Source organism: Pseudorasbora parva, chromosome 22 (assembly GCF_024679245.1).
Source record: "Pseudorasbora parva isolate DD20220531a chromosome 22, ASM2467924v1, whole genome shotgun sequence".
Taxonomy (NCBI): domain Eukaryota; kingdom Metazoa; phylum Chordata; class Actinopteri; order Cypriniformes; family Gobionidae; genus Pseudorasbora; species Pseudorasbora parva.
The window spans coordinates 21,189,886-21,206,306 of NC_090193.1; the positions used below are offsets into that span (position 1 = coordinate 21,189,886).

General features: G+C 36.6%; 1 protein-coding gene and 1 non-coding gene across 2 annotated transcripts in view; one reads left to right on the top strand and one right to left on the bottom strand.

Annotated features, from left to right (window-relative positions):
* Window positions 1-10,185, bottom strand: part of prkcdb (protein kinase C, delta b) — a 32,711-nt gene extending 22,526 nt beyond the window's left edge. The window contains exon 1 of the mRNA XM_067431297.1: window positions 10,035-10,185. The gene's annotated coding sequence lies outside the window, so the exon portion shown is untranslated. The remainder of the gene's footprint in view (window positions 1-10,034) is intronic.
* trnaa-agc (transfer RNA alanine (anticodon AGC)) lies at window positions 8,155-8,229 on the top strand. The gene has a single exon. It is a non-coding gene; the product is annotated as a tRNA-Ala (tRNA).
* Window positions 10,186-16,421: the final 6,236 nt, after the last annotated feature.

Consider the following 16,421-nt stretch of genomic DNA (forward strand, 5'->3'; position numbering starts at 1 on the left):
AAATTATATATTGGAAGAGTCATTGTATATATATGTAAATATATATGTAAAATTATATGAGATAATATACCTCAATGTACTGGATAATATAATCAGATTTATATGGGAACATATGTCTTATACAATGTCAAATATATTGTTTTATATTACATAGTATATAATTATCATATATATTGTATACATGGTAAATATGAAATAATCTAATGTACACTGTCTGTCATATATTTTAAAATATAACAGATTAAAATATAATATAGAAATTAGGGCCGCGACTCGATTAAAAAAAATAATCTAATTAATTAGAGGCTTTGTAATTAATTAATCGCATTTTAATTGCATAAATATTTGACCTGAGAACAATGAGAAGTAATTTTTCACATGTATTTTTAGTATACCATTGAATAATGACTGAATACATAAGCTTAATCAACAAAATATTGTTTATTTATTTCAGTCCAGCACACCAGTGCATGTTTGCCAGTTTAGCAAAAGCATTTTTGTGATATTTGAGGCTCGATGTGCTGCGGTGATACGGGAATTCCTTGTTGTATAGCTTGCACACAACCGTGCTCTTGACGACGCTTCCATCCTTTCGTTTTTTTAAACAAAATTTCCCATCCACGGGGCCAAGCAAAGCAGTCTCATCAGCTTCTTCGTTCCATAGCTTCGTTCATGTTCACATGGTTCGTTGTTGTCGTGACTCCGGAGCATAGACAGTAAAAGCTCCGGAGCGCTAGTTGGTGTTCCAGTATAATTGGTCCGTCGAAACTCATTCATTGAAAAACGTTCCGCGGTGCAAAAATAAGTGTGGTAATTTTTTTTTTTTTTTTTTGCGTAATTAATTAACGCGTTAAAGTCACGTAATTATCGCGTTAAAGTCACGTAATTAATTAATCTTAATTAACGCGTTAAAGTCCCGGCCCTAATAGAAATATTTTCTAAATATAGAAAATATATTGAATGTCATGCACCATCATATTTTCTAAATATAGAAAATATATTGAATGTCATGCACCATCTGATTTGGGCTATTGTTAATCAACCTCTGTAAACATATGCAGGAGCTTGCTTAACTCACAAAAAATACTTTGTTTCAATAAACATACATGAAATAATTCAGTTTTGTTTGTATATCAATGTATTTTAATATATGAATCAATATATAGCAATAGGTTGTCCATCCATATATTGCTATATATTTTCAAATATATGAGGAAGTTTCTGATACATTGAAATATATTTTCTAATGTATTGCAATATAAATTCTAGTATATTGCAATATATTTTTGTTTCGTAAGGGTAAACATAGGTTGTTTTGTTCTTTGCATGTATTGTGCTTGATTGAAATGGCATGGATGAATCACATATAAGCTACCCAGAGGGGAGAAAAAACCTTTAACAATTCAAATGTTTCTGCGAGACATAAATGAGGATACATTAACATTAAATAGAGACTTTTGCTTAAGTCTCCTGTTTCTCACAATTGTCTCCTGAGACAAAAACTCAAAAACTCGCGTAACATTCTCATATGTCTCCTTTAAAGATTTAGAAGAGATCTCAACAACATCACACACTGTGCTCAGACTTTTCTCCTTTAGCGAGAAACACTGGAGCTCTCACACAACTTCTCTGAAGATTCATAAGCATCAACATCATTACATACCGTGCTCAGACTTTTCTCCTTAGCAAGAAACACTAGAGCTCTCACACGTCTTATCTGAAGTTTAGAAGAGATCTTAACACACTGTGCTCAGACTTTTCTCATAAACTAAAGACTCTGAACCTCTCAAATTTATCTTCTCAATAGTTTTAGAAGAGACCTCTGTAAATAAGATTCATTGTTGATACAATAAGAAAGCTGTACAGTTTGTGTGCATAGGCTTAAGGCACATCATTTGTTTGAGAGTCTTTAACTAAGGAGAATATTCTGAGCACATTGTGTGATGTTATTGAGATCTTTTATGAAACTTTAGAGGTAACAAAAGTGAGAGTTCCAGAGTATCTAGCTGAGGAGAAAAGTCTGAGCACAGCGTGTGATACTGTTGAGATCTCTTCTGAAACTTTAAAGGAGACAAATATGAGCAATCCAGTCTCTTTAGCCAAGGAGACAAATCTGACCACAGTGTGTGATGTTGTTGTTGAGATCTCTTCTGAAACTTTTGGGGAGACAAATATAAGACATCCAGTCTCTCTAGCTAAGGAGAAAAATCTGAGCACAGTGAGTGATGTAGCTGAGATCTCTTATGAAGCGTTAGAGGAGATAAATGTGAGAGTGTGAGTGTCTCTGGTTAAGGAGAATAATCTGAGCTCAGTGAGTGATGTAGCTGAGATCTCTTATGAAGCGTTAGAGGAGATAAACGTGAGAGTGTAAGCGTCTCTGGTTAAGGAGAATAATCTGAGCTCAGTGAGTGATGTTACTGAGATCTCTTATGAAGCTTTAGAGGAAATAAACGTGAGAGTGTGAGTGTCTCTGGTTAAGGAAATAATCTGAGCTCAGTGAGTGATGTTACTGAGATCTCTTATGAAGCTTTAGAGGAGATAAATGAGAGAGTTTGAGCATCTCTGGTTAAGGAGAATAATCTGAGCTCAGTGAGTGATGTTACCAAGATCTCTTATGAAACTTCAGAGGAGACACACATGAGAGAATGTCATTTTTTGTCTCAGGAGAAACATGTGAGAAGCAGGAGACTTAGCCTTATGTCTCAATTTGATGTTCACTTGATCTCATTTCTGTCTAGGAGAAAGATGTGAGTTGAGAAGGAGATCTTATATTTGATTTTCCTTTCTTCTGGGTGGAAGCACTGGATTTCACATTCACTTAAAGCAGGTTTCCTCAAACTCGGTCCTGGAGGGCCACTGTCCTGCAGTTTAGCTCCAACCCTGATCAAACTCCCCTACCTGTGATTTTCTAGTGATCCTGAATACACTGATTAGCTCGCTCAGGTGTTTGATCAGGGTTGGAGCTAAACTCTGCAGGAGAACAGAGGCCCTCAAGGACCGATTTTGAGGAACCCTGGCTTAAGGGTTAGTTCAACCAAATTTTTTAATTCTGTCATGAATTACTAACCTTCATGTCGTTCCAAATCCATAAGACCTTCGTTCATCTCCAGAACCCAAATTAAGATATTTTTGATAAAATCTGAGAGCTCTCTGACTCCTCCATAGACAGCTATTTAATAAACACTGTCAAGGCCCAGAAAAGTAGTAAAGGCATTGTTAAAATAGTCCTCGTGACTCCAGTGGTTCAACTCAACCTTAATTTTGTTAAGCGATGAGAATACCTTTTTTGTGCCAAAAAACTAACAAAAATAATTACTTTATTCAACTTCATTCAGACCTCTTCTGGTCTGTGTCAGTCTACACTGTTGACGTAGTAAATACAGTGCAGCACTTTTTAAAAGAGATACGTCTGAACCTACTATTGGCCGGCGCTGTTTACGTGAGCACTAAGACGCATACGCGTGATGCTGACGCAGGAGCTGGCCAGTGTTGATCCGCCGTTCTGCCGTAGAACTGCTGCACTGTATTTACTATATCAACAGTGTAGGAGACTGACACAGACAATAAAAGGTCTGAATAAAGTAGTTATTTTTGTTTGTTTTTTGGGCAAAAAGGTATTCTTGACACGAGTCACATGGACTATTTTAACAATGTCTACAACCTTTCTGGGCCTTGAAAGTGTTAATTAAATAGCTATCCATGGAGGGGTCAGAGAGCTCTCCAATTTCATCAGAAATATCTAAATTTGTGTTCTGAAGATAAACAAAGATCTCTCTCTTTGTGTGCGGGTGTTTGTGTAGAAGTAATTGGAGAGAATTACAGTGTGTGTAGTGCCGCTGCTCTATAAGAGACTCGCTCTGTTCTCTATCCTGCATCAGACAGCTGCTCTGCTCACCTCTTCTTTTTAACCACCTACACAGTCTCCAAACTGTACTCACTCAAAAACGGGCTGGAAACATGCACATATATTTCAGATGATCTCAATATAAAACAAATTAAAAATGGAAAACAGGTTGAAACTAATCAAATAAACTGAATAGATAATTAAAAGTTTTCTTTCTTCTGTATTGTGACGTATAGTGAAACGGCTTCTCAAACAAGAAAAGATGTTGGGACTTGATTTTGTCTAATGGGAAATGATTGGATTGTTGGACTGTAGTGGTTTGCTATTGCTGTGATGTCATGTGAGTGACAGGTTGTCCCGCCCTTACGCAAGTAAACATATCATCAGAGAAGAGAAGTTGCTGCAAGAGGGAGGGGATTTTTTAAAAATTATTATTAAAAATGACTATGAGTTGAGTCTAAAAGTGAATCTTAAATCTGAAGCATTAAAGTAAGATATATGTCACCTTCGGAGAAGAAATGATAACTTCAGCTGACAACTTCAGGACTTTAAAAGACACTTGGACTTAAATTGGACACTTGGACCTAAACTGAAGTGAGCTATTTTGACTAACATCTATATATTTTAGTCTAGAGAATGCTGTGTGAATTTATGATAGATCACGCAGCTGCTTTACCCTATAAAATACACTAGAATTAGAAAACGCTTTGCACGACAAGATCTTTTGGTCTCAGTTTCATGGTATTGTACTTGCCTGCATAATATGCATTAAAAAGGGTAGACTGTCACTTTACAGAAGGTTAGTCAGAAATTGAGACTGAATGTACTAAATGTGTGGAATGAATGTACTGTTTGAGGAATTAAATGCGCTGCAAGTTTAGAAATAATGTGAAAGGGGTGAAGAGAACCTGAAAGTTTATAAGAAAACAGCCATGTTTCGGAGAACACCGGGAAACCTGTTAGTCCAGATGGTGCAGTTGCATATTTCTATAAATCCCACTTGTGAATATATATGTATAGAATTACATGGAAACAGCTGAGTCATTCTCAGAGTTCAAGGCATCACGCTGCTGTTTGTACTTTGCTAATGTACAGCAAAACTAATCCGCCAGGCTCCCAAAATCCCCCTCTGTACATTGCCGTACTCACAATACAGTTAAGAAAAAATATGACTTTTGCACTTCGTTTTACTTCCAGAATATGGCACATTAATGAAGAAAATTATTTGGATCATAAAAAATGGTACCTATATGATATGTGATTAGAGAGAAGAAAAATATTGAAAAATAAAACAGTGATGTCACATGACAAGTTTGAGAACCAGGAGGTTATATTTAAGAAAGTTAATTGTCCTAATTTGATTTTATACTGACATTAAAACCATATTAATGTGACAGACACTACCATTCAAAATATTTTTTTTATATATATTTTTTAAATCTCATGCTCACCAAGGCTACCTTCATTTATAATAACAGCAATATTGTAAAATGTAATTTTAAATAACTATTTTCTATTTCAGTATATTTTAAAATATAATTTATTCCTATAATACAAAGCTGAATTTTCAGCAGCCTTTACTCCAGTCTTCAGTGTCGCATGATCCTTCAACATCACATGATACTTCAGAAATCATAATAATATGCTGATTTGCTGGTTAAGATTTGCTGGTTTCACATTATCATTAAATACTAAATAGTTCATTTTTAAAATAGACAGTTCAAATTAAAATAATCTATTTAAAAGAGAACGCTTACATAATTTACATTTATTTACTAAAACTTTTGATTTAATTTGCTAAATAAAAATAAGATTACTGTTCCTTAACTTTTGAACAGTAGTGTATTTTCAAGTATAACAAGATTCAGTAAGACATCACTTTATCTTATCCATCTAATTGGTATTAGATCATGAAAAGTAAATCTTGAAATTAAGTTTTTTGGTTATTGGTTAAAATCATAAGCATTGGCACATTGATTTAAGATTAGAAAGTATTTTCTTTGACCAACATGCACAAATGAATCATCAATGATAAGAAAGAAATGTACATTAAAAAAGTAAAATAGTGTTCATTTTCATTTCTTGTTTCAAGTCAATATTTGGGACACAAGAACATTATATGAATATTTATATGAACAAAAACACATTCGCCATGTTAAAACTTGATAATCTGGTTTTTGCGAGCAAGATCTAGAATTACATGTCTGCAGGTGAGTTTAATCAGTTACCGATTGATGGATGCAAGAACAAAAATGTCTTTGTGAGTGTTACATAACACCAAGGAAAACCATTTCTTTTTTACACGTATGTCGCAGGGTCATCGGGTTAAAATAACATGCATCAAGGAAGCGTTTGTGTGCAGAGAGCGAGAAAGAGAGAGAAAGAGAGTTACAGTTTGTGAAAGGGAAACATGGAGAATGAGAGATCAGTGACTTCAAGGTCAGATGAGTGCAGAGGGCCATGTGACATTCGTTTTAGTGTAGCATTGATTTCTCACCCCTCGCTTCCCTTAGGCTAAGAAACAAGAGACCCGATGCCTCTGTCTTTCTCTCGCCTATAACACACACACAATAGTTAGTCAAGGTTAGTGTGGAAAAGCCAATTCCGTCTTTGAAACAGGGCTTGCTGTATGACTGCAAGCTTGTTATCAAATGTGTGTGTGCGACATTAGGGCTCAAATCCCGTCAATGTTGTTTTAGACAAGATTTTTGGGCACACACACGTGTACGTTGGCATGTCGACCTAAAGGTGAAGCTGAGCTTGTCTCTGTCTGTCTGTGCAATAAGAGTGGTGTCCATTTCTGCTTTGCGCACACTTCACAAAAGCTTCATTAATCCAAGACCAACAGAGAGCGGCCTGTGCGCTCGATACCATAAAACAGACCTTTTGTTGCTGTGCGTTCAAAAGCGATACAACAAGAAAAACTGAGTAATTACATGCAAAACATACAGAACATACAATACTTTTGGGTGTCGTGCTGTGAGGCTTTTTACAAAAGAACTGTGTTGTATGTGTGTTTGCCAGAGGCACTATGATGGAAAAACAGCTCAAAACAAAGCCAATGATAGATTTGAACACTACTAATGGTGTTTGCTTGTAAAAGAGCCGTACGTATTACAGAGACAGAACATAGATGTTGGCAGACGGGTGACGGAGCACCATCATCACTACTTTCTTCTCTCCTGCAGTTTGCTTGATAAATAATTCAGAGGAGGTGCATGTTGTTGATTAAGACCTTTTACTAACATATGCCTTCCGGCTGAGCAAAATGTGTTGATTTGGTTCACTGTACATGTTGTGGACGTACAGTAGCAAAGTGCAGACACACAAGCAACCTTTAAACAAGAAAAACACAACAGACAAACTACTGGAATCTCTAGTTAATATCATGAACAAAGCACCCAGTGAGTATCTGTAACAGTATAATATAATTATATAATGTAATTATATTATAAATAAATAAAAAAATAAAATTATATATATATATATATATATATATATATATATATATATATATATATATATATATATATATATATATATATATATATATATATATATATATATATATATATGTAGTTCCTATATAACTTTTTTATATAGGAACTTGATGGATATAAAACATATTATTATTTCTGTCAAGACAACTCTCAGATAGGGATGTCACAAACAATACCAGACCTAGTCGGTACTGATACCACCAAAAGTACATGATACTCGATACCACGGTAAAAAAGACCAATAATACTTTAACATTAACTCCTTCATTTAAACCTTTTAAAATAAATAAAAAACATTAATGACCCCTGACCTTAAAATAATGAAAATGTTAAAATTCAACAGTATTTAAAACAATACTGTGAATTAAGATGTCTTCTGCCACAGAAATTGCAGTAGCCTATCAAGAAATGGGCAAGTAGCCTAAACAAAAAGGTAAAAATACAGGACATTTTTTCCAGTAATTTACCGTTCTTACTGTAAATACGGCCAAACTTGACGAGCAAAATGATAACAGCAAGCTACTGTTTAGTCTCATGGGATAATACAGTGTTTTTTGTTTAGTTAGACATGCAACGAAATTGCTCAACCTGCTCTTAACTCACAACGCATCAAATCCCATCAACAGGCATACGGTCAAATAGGTTTAACAGATTTTCAATATTTTATTACATTCCACCATGTGCTTGTAGGCGTTTTTCTTCTTTACCCTTTGAGGACCGACTGAAACACTTCTAAGCGTATGTGCTGCCCCTATCAGTTCTGGAAGAATTAAAGCCTCGCTACCTTCGTTAACATTGCTACTGTATATAGCTTTCCTGTAGCTCAACCAGTAGAGCGTGGTGCTAGCAACGCCAAGGTCATGGGTTCGATTCCCAGGGAAAGCAAGAAATGATAATAATGTAAAATGTGTACCTTGAATGCAATGTAAGTCGCTTTGGATAAAAGCGTCTGCCAAATGCATAAATGTACTGTAAAAAAAAACAAGTAGGCCAGAGGTGGGGAACGTTGATCCAGAAGGGCCACTCTCTTGAAGGGTTTAGCTCCAACCCTAATTAAACACACCTGAATCTAATCAAGGTCTTCAGGATTACTGAAGTTACAGGCAGGTGAGTGTTTTTTTCAGGGTTGGAGCTAAACTCTGCAAGAGAGTGGCCCTTTTGGATCAACGTTCCTTACCCCTGAAGTAGTCCTACTGTCAGGATTTTAAAATCAGTTCTCATCATTACTCTCTAAAAATGTTTGGCATGGTAATGACCATGATCTTGCCTAATGTATGTTTCTGTCGATGGATACACATTCCGGCTTCCCAATACAATACAACAGCAATGATCTAAAGTATGGAAAAAGTAATAATAATATGGTAGTCAATGGGAAGATAAGATCTGCTTGGTAACATTCTTCCAATATCTTTGTGTACAGCAGAAGGAAGAAATGTATACAGGGTTGAAACCACTTGAGGGTGAACACTGCAGGTTCATACCACCAGGAAAAATATAGTAACCTACTCAACAGCTTGCAAATATGGCCTGGACACTATGTATACCATGCAAATATGTTTAAGTCCTTTGGTACATAATCAAAACAAACAGAGCAATAGAAAGAAAATCTCATAATAAAGCATTTGTCACCATCACATGTCTGTCTTACATGTGATGGCCAGATATACCCCATCTTCTGTTGTTTTTTTTAAGGGTGGATGGAGAAACTGTCGGATGGTTTGGTAAATATTGTCACAGAGATAAGTCTACATCATTGTTCATTTTGTGGTGACAGATAATGCTTTCGAAAAACTGATAAAGATGCTTGAGGGGAAAAAAACCGCACATGTGAGCTATACCACTGGGATTGAGTGGGAAGATAAAATATTTTATCATGATCAACCTCTAAAACGCATCTGAAGAACTCGGTCATAGCGGTAACTATGGAAACCACGATTAAGACGCTTCTGTAACGTTGGTGAAATCTACTGAATCCTGTGCAGTTGAGTTTATTTTATCTAACGTTACATTCTTACATATAGTGTATGCGAATAAGACATTGTCGTCGAGACTAGTTAGTTTGTATCTCTCTCAAAGAACTTGAAAAACAAGACCGTAAAGGCCCACACTTAACTTAGGCTAGCCTACTGTATAGTGACTGACTGAATGTATAACGTTACATAATAACACGATCTAACTTTAACGTTAACGTTACATGTTACAGTATAGAGGAGCAGGATCGGGAAAGAGTTGTCAGTCTGGTCTTTCTACGGTGTGTGTTTACATAACTTTGGCAGCGCATTCTATGAAAAGTACAGCTGCTGCTGCTGCTTCCGCGTATCTGGATAGTGTAACCAAGTGAAGTCGAATAAAAATTTAAAGAAAATATATCCTTGAACTTGAATATTTAAGAACGCATATCAAACATTTAAAGGACTTCCTGTCCCAAAAAGCGTCGCTAATCTCTCGTTACCAAGTGTCTACATTTGTTTCCATTAAATCAGAAATGGATCTGTTGGAAATGTGTCGCTTGATGGTCACGGCGACCGACCGACAAACGTCGAAAATGCGACGAAACCTATTGGTTGTTGGTGGAGAACGTGGAAGTTTCACGTTATTTATGTCTGACAGTTGTACGCTGACGATGGGCGGATTTACAAACGCCTACAAAACGCGCAAAAAAAGTTAAAAGTTGTAAGCTCAAAACTTACCAACTTCAGTGTCCAAGAGGTTTCAATAATTCGTCTCTTATTCTCACTGCTGCTGTGTAAGTTGAGAGCAGAATGAACAGCGCGGCGTGTTTGAGGAAGTATTTACCCGCTCACTGTGACTGTCTGGGGTTGACAGTACTAGAGGAGTGACGTCGAGCAGGTAGAGAGAGAGAGAGAGAGAGAGAGAGAGAGAGAGAGAGAGAGAGAGAGAGAGAGAGAGAGAGAGAGAGAGAGAGAGAGAGAGAGAGAGAGAGAGAGAGAGAGAGAGAGAGAGAGAGAGAGAGAGAGAGAGAGAGAGAGAGAGATGGGGGGGGGGGGTGTAGAGCAATCTAAATGCTCTATCTATCTGTCTATCCATCCACCCATACATCCATCTACCCATCCATCCATCTATCTGTCTTTCTCATTTTTGTTCAAATCAGCAGATCACTGTACAAAAATAATTCACTAATAAGGTAGCCTATCTGGTTGTCTAATGTATCAGGCTTTGAGTTATCATAATGTCTGACAGTTTTAGATTATCTATGATGTCATATAGTTAAAGATTGATAGGTATGCACAATCAAGGCACAATCTGTTGGGGGGAAAAAGTTTGTTCATGTATGTAGGCTATCATTTAGCCGCCCTTGGACTGGTTTATGAGTTACCATTGTTGGTGGCTATAACCAGGTGCTTTCGTTTCCTGAAGGCAAGGCAGGAGATACCCGATGGAAACCACAGCTTTGGGAACTCCATTCAGGCCCGCCCTCACACCTACAGAAGGAATGGGTATGAACAAAACACACACACGCACACACATACACACAGCCTACACAAAGAAGCAGCAGTCACATGATGCTGACTCACAGACTGCCCCACCCCTTCAAATCTAGGTCTGTCATGGTGTATAAAGCTCGGAGTTTCAGTGTTTCTATATTTAGTATAATTTCCAACGACTGACCGTTTGCCCTAATCTACCATGTCTACCTGACCTAATCTACCATCTACCAAATTTACCATGTAAGATGCAATCCAACAGATAGGCTACTGTTATAGAAAATTCTGAAGAAAAGTGAAGGCTCATCACATGGGTTTATGATAGATGGTTTCACTTCTGTGTTTTATAGAACTGCATCTTGCCAGTTATTTCTTTCTTCTCCTTTATTGTTTCTCTTTCCTCCTTATTTTTTCTCTCCTCTTCCTTTCTCTTGTCTCACCCATTGTAATATAATGTATCCGCGCTGGCCTCACTTCTCTTTTACTATTACTTTTCTCTTCTTTCTTTTGTTTTAGAGCCTCTATGTTTTAAGTCAAGTCTTTTAAAATATGTTTGAGAATGTTAAATCCTTTTCTAGCAATCCAAAATTGTTTCCTCACTGAAAATGTAGCCTAATATATCTTCATATGATCACACATGAATTTGATCACATCTTAACCCAGTCCCTTACTCTCAGAAGTGGTTCCAAACAAGTTTTACTTCAGGATGAGATTTTGCTTTGGATATCAAGTGGTGACTCAACAAAATACCAAAACTGTACACAAAATAAACAAAAATGTCCTTAAAGGAACACTCCACCGTTTTTAGAAATAGGGCTTATTCAACTTCTTTCCTACATTTAGATATGTGGGCAAATGCATGCATTGTTTTAGTTTGGCAGGGTCATCGCTAGCTTAGCTTAACATAATGAATGGAATCCTATGTTGCCAGCTAGCATGTCCCGAGTAAAAGTGATCCAAAAAAAAACCCCCCACCTAATTACTTCTTGTATTCCTGCATATTCACAACAAGAACAAATATATATCACCCAACACAGTGCGATCGCTCAACAGCCGGAGGACATGAGGTTGAGAGCCGTGATATCTCTGTGCCTAAGTAGCAGTGCTTCGCCTTTTCTTCCCCATAATATAGTCCCAAGAAAATATCTGCCTAGGAAATCACCTAGTCTTAATCTGCATCGCTATTTGTACTCATTGTGAATACGCAGGCCACAAGAAGTAATTGGGTGTTTTTTTGTTTTTGTTTTTTTGTATCACTTTTACTCAGGACATGCTAGCTGGCAACATAGGATTCCATTCATTATGCTAAGCTAAGCTAACAGCAATCCTGCCAAACTAAAACAATGCATCCACTGAGACAAAAATGCATTTGTCCACATATCTAGATGTAGGAAAGAAGTTGAATAAGCCCTATTTCTAAAAACGGTGGAGTGTTCCTTTAAAAGCAAATGTCCAAATGTATTATTTTAACAAATATTTAACAAAAAAAAGTTCTCATGCAAGTGAACCTGTATTTAATTGAGGGTTATTAGATAAAATCTATTAAAACATGTATATTAATTTAGATAAATAAATACAAATAAAATAAAATAAAAATATTAGTTTAAAAAAAACTTAAAATTAAATGAAATATTAAATGTTGCCTTGGCAATAAACTAAAATTATTCCCTGAAAAAAAGTCAAAATCACATTGCCAAAAGTAAACTATAGCCTATATGATTCTTCAGTTTATGACCCTTTTAATGTAGCCATGATTATCTTATGTACATCGTTTGCTTCAAAGTTTTCAAGGCTAGGACACCACGCAACCTGACCATGTTGTGTCATTCACATTTAGCATCTTTTCCTGCTGCTCATGACCCTGTCAGGACTAGTCTCAACCCACCTATTAAAAACTACTGCTTTACAGTTAGTTTCTATCTGTACTCTCTCCAACGTAACAGAAATTAACTGAAAGGGCTCTAATAGTTATGACTTTCCTGACTGTCCTGCTTAAACTAAAAAGCTCTGTCTTGGTGGAGACACTCTCACTGTGTTAGTGAGGTGAGTCTGATCACTGGGCAGTGGAACGACTGACCGAGGTTGGAGTCAGTGCCAGTTTCGCCGCAGTGCCAGAGCAAACAGTAGTCTGTGAGTAATGACAGGAACACAGTAGAGAGGAAAGAGGAAACCCCCCAAAATAACATTTGTCTGGTTACCGACTGCTATCTATTCCTCACGCTGTGTCTCTTATTTTCTGTCCCAGATATCTTTGTCACATATTTGGCACAGAAGGAAAATATGTATGTAACACAAACATAACTAAAACAAAAAAGCATAAACTGTATGGCCTGTGGGATTCCATGGCTGAGTCATTCCAACCTCAAATTTTCAAGAACTGGTATAAATCCTAAATAAATTGGTTTGTACATTTTGTTCCCTGTTGTGAGTTGTTATACTGTTGTCCTCTGCTTAAAGAGCAGACAGGAATGTTAATGTTCAGTCTGTGTTCTCCAAAAGAAAGCTTGATAATGGTGGTGACCTCATGTATTCAGTGATAGCGCTCGGGAACTCTGCCCTCCCACTGGAGATAAATAGCACATATTCATCTGGCCATAGGCCATGGGTGATGGAAAATCAGGAAATAAATAGCAAAGGGGCTAATATCCTGGAATAAATGATCTTGGTTGGGGAGAGCAGTGCTAACAGAAGACTACCTCTGACTGTTTGCAAACAAAAGATGCTGATTTACTATTCAAATCAATGCATGTATTTCGAACAGGCAAATGTACAAAGGACCAAAGGACTCCAAACTCTATAGTTCTTTTAAGTTGTAACCAGTACTGGAAATGAAGCATATTCATGAAAACACAAAAGCCGTGAGTTGCTGAGGACAAAGTCATGCTTCACAAGCCTAATGGATCTTATGTGGGTCCTTTCCATTGTGCAGTAGGTCTTCAGGGACAGATAAACACCTGTGTGTGGTCAGCATTTGTTTCATTTTGAGGTTTACTGTTCTCAATTCATATGTATCCTTTTGGAAATACCATAGTAGAACTAAAATTACCACTTTATATCATGCTTCAATTAAATTTTTACGTTTAGAGTCCATGAACTGGAATAATAAATTATTATAAAAAAAAAAAAAAAAAAAAATATATATATATATATATATATATATATATATATATATATATATATATATATATATATATATATATATATATATATATCAAAATCATTCGCAGTTGTGGCACTGGTTCGGATATCAGAAAGACTGTGATGTCCTGCCGCCTTGTACTCGCAACACGAACACCTTAAAGGCCCACTAAAGTGCCGTGAAACACACAGCATTATTCAATGTTTTGACTACTGAAACATGAAGACAGGGTCTGAAACAGACAAATCGAACAGCTCCTCCTCCTTTTTAAAAATAGCCAATAGTGTTCAATCTGTAATCACAGAACTTCCAGAGTTGTTGAGCTTGGTAAAGCCGCAGTTTCCTCCTAATCTCCTCCATATCGCTGTAAAATATAGCATTCTGTGCAGAATTCAAATAGGTCTTATACGTTTTCTGGTCTGCGCAAACTCATATTCATATTTACACAGTCTGAATGGTTCCCTGTCCCTATATAGTGCACTATGTGCCAATCCCTATGTAGAAAAAATGTGATGGACTTAAACTGCAGCTACAGCTTCAGCATTTATTTGTAATTTAGTGGACGGGAGCTTTTAGCCTGACGTGGTCATCCTCTAGTGAGAATATGAGTCTGAAACTACTCCATTGGGCTGTGATTATGGGGCGTGTTTCAACCGAACCAGGAAAGACATCAATTGGATAGACCTACAACCAATCAGAGCAACGAAGCGACGCATTGTCAAATGTCAACAGAGTTCAACGCACTGTGTTGACAAGTCTGCATTTTCTCCGCGGGTTGTTTTCTATGTCCGCGGGTTGAAGCGACTATTATGTGAGACCTGTGTAAGACCCATGAGTGCGAATTTTAGCAGGCAACCTTGCCAAAATAACACATTTTACCCTCCAAACGCCATTTCCCCCCCCGGAGAACCCCCCGAGAAGCTTTCATTCAGGGCTAGTAGTTGGAGGGTTTTGTTGTAAAAACTTGGCAACCCTGTCTGCATGCGCGCTGGAATCAGGATCTTTGCCGGTGTTGTAAAAAAAAAAAAAAATTATATGATACACAAAGTACTTACCCAACATGATCATCATTTTTGAGAGAAATTGTGATGGTGAATGCATATACAAACAAGCTCTCCGTTTAGGATTTGATCAAATATAATCCAAGCCCCTTTGATGACGTGCATGATTACGTTACTGTTTATCATCTGTCCATCATCGTCTAAAGCCCGCCCTGATGATTTCATTGGTCCGAACAGTTTCTGTTCGGGGATAATTACTCCTCTATGGAGCGAGACCAGACCGAACTGCCCGACCTAAAAAAATTGTGGGCGGGGCTAAGTTCGGCTGGCATCCAGGCTAGGGAGCTTTAGATTCTAGAGAACTTTTGATTGGAAGTTATTGAAAGCTTAGTGATCATGACGCTAAAATTGAGAGATCGTGTTGTAGTCCGTTTATAGTCTATACCTTTTGCTTTTTACTTCTGGCAGCTGCATTTCATAAAAGGGTTTACCTATAATAATGACAAAACATGCAAGTATCATAACCTTCCCCCCCCCCCCCCCCCATAATCCAAAAGCGTTATATACTAGCATGAGCGATTAGCCTGATATTTTATACACACATTTGTTTGTATATTGTTTATACACGCTTACCCTATTCTCAATCCTCTTTAATGTACTTATGTGTTAGAGATTTAAGTGTGTATTATAAGTGTTAAATGTTCAAATATTTCAGTTATAAAAAAAATAAATTCATTTCAATTATTCCCTTAAAAGGCTTTTATTTATATTATTTATCAATAGTTAATCGACTTTAAGAAATGATGTTTAATTGGTTTATTATGCACTAATGTGGTTTTGTATGCATTATATAATAAGATATGCATATTTTTAATTCATATAATTCGTATATACTTAGGATAATCATTAACTGACAGTCTGATAAATGCATCATGACACCAGTTGGTCTACAAAGTGATGTCATACCGGCACCACTCTTGGCATAAGTGAGAGACTGTAAGTTTTAAACTCTTATATGTTGCAAATGTGAATTTTGTCATTGTTTTAGAGCAGACTAGCTTATAAAGGTAAAAGTAATGCTAACATATTCATATACTAAAAGCCAAAACACTTTCATTTCAATGAAACTGGTTAATTTAGACTTTTATTGGCATTGACACACTGATCAGCGAACATAGGCCTACTTAGAGCACTCAAATAAATGGAAGATTATTATTATTATTATTACTTTTATTTGAACAGGGACAGTGCACAATAAAAACATTAACCCTGTTTATAGCAAGAAGAGATGCATTGCACCAGGTTTTAGCAAATTGCTATTTTCCAATCGTAGTCCCTGGGAAGATCAATCACACTGCTTGATACTCAAGAATCAGTGAGGTTATGAAGAACCTTGCTGCATGCAAAATCCCATACTGTATACTGTAGGTACCATATTTGGTTTGAAACTTTAAAAAGTATGTCCTATATTGTACAAGTGTTATTATGAAT